The 3,663-nt window shown below is 47.3% G+C and overlaps 2 non-coding genes across 2 annotated transcripts; one reads left to right on the forward strand and one right to left on the reverse strand.

The window, feature by feature from the left end:
- Positions 1-2,899: 2,899 nt before the first annotated feature.
- Positions 2,900-2,972, forward strand: TRNAV-AAC (transfer RNA valine (anticodon AAC)). Its single transcript has one exon. It is a non-coding gene; the product is annotated as a tRNA-Val (tRNA).
- A 121-nt stretch (positions 2,973-3,093) lies between these two features.
- On the reverse strand, positions 3,094-3,166 carry TRNAV-AAC (transfer RNA valine (anticodon AAC)). Its single transcript has one exon. It is a non-coding gene; the product is annotated as a tRNA-Val (tRNA).
- Between the last annotated feature and the right edge of the window lie 497 nt (positions 3,167-3,663).

The raw sequence follows: 3,663 nt of genomic DNA on the forward strand, positions 1-3,663 counted from the left end.
CAAGCAGTTGCAGGCATTCGAATAGTACAAAGCTTGTTGTACCTTTGGCGAAAACAAGAAGAGCACGGCCAAAGGAAGTCAAAGCTGTTAAGCGCAAGTTTTTCCCATCCAAAAGAAAATGGCAAGCCTTGCAATGGCGACATCAGGCAAATCAGTCATATGCTAAAATTGCAGTTACCAACGCTGACAATTTGCACTATAGAGGCGAAAAACCAGTACAACACGCTTCACTGTGGCTTGTTTGCAATTGCAAATATGGGTTATTTAGCGTCACATAGGATACCATAAAATTTAAACCTTCATCCGACTATGCTGCGCACACATGGGCTGAAACGCATACAAAAAGGCAACATGGATGATTTTGCCCTCGCATGCTCCCTCACTATTCGTGTGCGGTCAAAGGATTGTATTTACGAGTTGCATTCTGTGTGCAGGCAACCGGTGTATGGTGGAAAAGTACTGGGCATTTCTTGTGCCTATTGCTCAAAAAGCTTTCACAGAGAGCATGCCTTGGCCCTATAGCGGATGAATTGGACCAATGATGATGATGTGTGGTGTTTTATGGCGCGAGGGCCAGGTTTGGCCAAAGAGCGCCAAGCCAATGGTAATGAGATCAAAGTGAAGCGATAAATTACGGGCAATAGCTGTAACAGGGCTGTAAAGGGGCCTAAAAGACGGTCACTGTAAAGTGTGTAAGAGCTACATGTAATAAAACTATGACAATGACTATGAAGCGTGCCTAGGACGCGAAAGATGCATTGTGAAAGAATTAGAATGTGCTAAAATAGGTATAACCAAAATTTGCTATGGGGCCTGGTGAGGGGCATTTTAAGTACCTTGGCGCACCCCTTGATGCTTACAAGGAGAGTAGCGAGTACTGGAAGGAGCGAGCAAAAGAGGTAAAAGGAAAAGCCGACCGATGAAACGCCGGTCATTCATCAATATTCGCGAGAGCTACAGCGTAACATGTTTCTCGTGATAAAGATTTGGTATGTAATGCAGGTCCTACACTGATCTCGGATTAATGTGCAGAAACTGCACCGAGTGTTTGCTGTTTTCATGTGGGCATCAAGCTGGGAGCGATGCAGCCGAGAGCGGCTCTTCTAGCATGTCAAGGATGGCGGTCTGGGGTTGGCGCACCTCTTTCTGCGTCAACTAGTGAACAGGTTCTTTTTTCGATATACAAATGACCCATTTCAGCGCCCCGTGATCCAAATCAGGCTGTCAAGAGCACTTCCCGAATTTGTTGCCGGTACCGAAATATAGAGACTTATAGCTTGTCCGCTATTCCGGCAAACGGGGCAATTTGGGCGGATTGCCGGATGTGCGGAGGCGTAAACGTGAGCAGCCGGAGTGGTGCAGCCGCCTGGTGGCGTAGATTTCAACCAGACAAACGCAGAGCTAAAATTGCTGTAATCCACTATATCCTGCTTCGCTGCTGGAGCAAATTTTCGGCAGCAGCGTAATTGTGAACACGATTACGCTGCTGTCGAAAATTTGCACCAGCACCTTAGCAGAATATAGTATTTGGCTCTGTATTTGTGTGGTTGAGCTTTCCACCACCAGCTGGCGCCACCAATCTGGTCGCTCAAGTTTACACCACCGCTCAACCGGCAAATCGCCCGCGCTTACCGGAATACCGGACACAATAAAATTAAAGAGGCTTAGCTTGTGCGGTATTCGGGTAAACGCAGGTTGACGGGGCGTTTAGCCGGAGGCATAAACGCGTAAACTACCTGGTGGCGCGCAGCTCAAACAAACAAAAATAGCTAATATTACCTTAACCAAGTGTATTCTGATTCACTGCTGATGTAAACTTTCGGCACTGGCGCAATCATGTTGCTGCCAAAAATTTACACCCGCAGCAAAGTAAAATACACTTCGCCACTGCAATATTAGCTGTTTTCGTCTGTTTGAGCTCTGCGCCACCAGGTGGCTGCACCATGCAGGCCGCCTCCGTTTACACCTCCGCTCCAACGCTCCTCCGCCTGCGTTTACCCGAATACCTGATAAGCTAAACCTCTTTAATGTCGACGAAGGTTTCCTGTACGACCTGATCATGCTTACGGGCCTTCACTGTTTATAGCGCTCAAGAATGGCGGGCTACCATTGCGACCCGGATGCCCGACCGGCGCGTGTATACTTCCGTGAATGCACGCAGCGGTATGTAGAAATGCAGAAGCCGCGACAGCCTGTTCCCTGAGTGGCTGTACAGGGTTCAATCCTTGACAGCACTCAAGGAATTTTAATACGGCAACGTCAGGCCACTGTAGTGGACGGCAACAAATCTGTATATTACTGTTTCGTTCGTTTCATATCTTTTTGTATAGAGTTGAATGAACTTTTGTTGTGATAAGTCGCGGACTAGCAATAATAAAAAGGTGCCCGCGGTATAGTGCTTATGACATCCGCCTAACAGGCGAATGGGCTCAGGCTCGATCCCTGGCGGGCACAGTTGTTTTTTTCTTGCTATTGCTATTTTTCCTATGGGTCAAAATGTTTGCAGTACACCATAGATTCTTTTGCAAGTGTGCGCCCTGTTGGAAAAAGAAAGATGCAGGGAGAAAAAAAAAAAAACCTGTGCCCGCCAGGGATCGAATCTGGGACCTTCCGCGTGTGAGGCGGATGTGATTACTAAACCACGGGCACACGTTGGAAGCACGACCTAGTGTATACAGTAGGTCGTGGTTGGAAGTCGCAGCCACTGCTCCTGACGCATGCGCAGAAAGAGCGGTTAAATCCAATTTTGGCGTCTAAATTATTCTGGAGCCCCCCCACCATATGGAGTGCCTCATAATCAGTTCGTGGTTTTGGTGCGTAAAACCCCACGGATTAATTTTTGTTAAAATTTCAGTTCAACGTGCGAGGACTAGTACTCCAAAACTTCCCCTTCCAACGGGTGCCCGTGGTCTAGTGGTTATGACATCCGCCTAACAGGCGGGTGGGCCCAGGTTCGATCCCTGGCGGGCACACTTTTTTTACTTTGCCATTTTTGCCAATGAATCAGAGTTGCAGCACAACATACCGTTTTTTTTTCAAAGTGCGCACCCTGTTGGAAAAAAAATTGATGGGGGGGGGGGGGCGAAAAAAGCCCGTGCCCTCCAGGAATCGAACCTGGGACCTTCCGCGTGTTAGGCGGATGTGATAACCACTACACCACGGGCACCCGTGTTTTTTCTTTCTTTCGCGGTATTTATTATAGTAGCATTCAACCTGACATTCACCAGTGCTGCATAGTCAGAGAATGGAGAGCACAATGAAAGTCACACACAGAAAAGGCAGCGTTCATACTGTGAGTAGAAACGTTGGTTTCACTTTAGAAGGGTGGTAAGGGTAAGCACCTAACCAAAATAGGGTACCAGTCAGGTTGTACATCGAGACCATCATAAACATGCTTTAGGTGTAGGGTCATTTGGATAAAATGTACCCTTGTAGGTACCACCGTTTCAGCGTATCGGTCCATCATTCGCGTTTTCCACAAACTGTGCATTCCCATGAGAAAAAAACATATCGAAAGCTTCACTATTATCAGAGGTTGGCAGCAGGTATCGCACAGTATGAGCGTTAATCTTAAAGTCTTTCTTTAAAGTCCGTTGGAGGACATCCCAGAATAGGATGGCGTCGGTGCAGCTGATAAAACAACGTTCAATTGTCTCTTGTACA

This window comes from Dermacentor andersoni, chromosome 8, assembly GCF_023375885.2.
Source record: "Dermacentor andersoni chromosome 8, qqDerAnde1_hic_scaffold, whole genome shotgun sequence".
Taxonomy (NCBI): Eukaryota; Metazoa; Arthropoda; class Arachnida; order Ixodida; family Ixodidae; genus Dermacentor; species Dermacentor andersoni.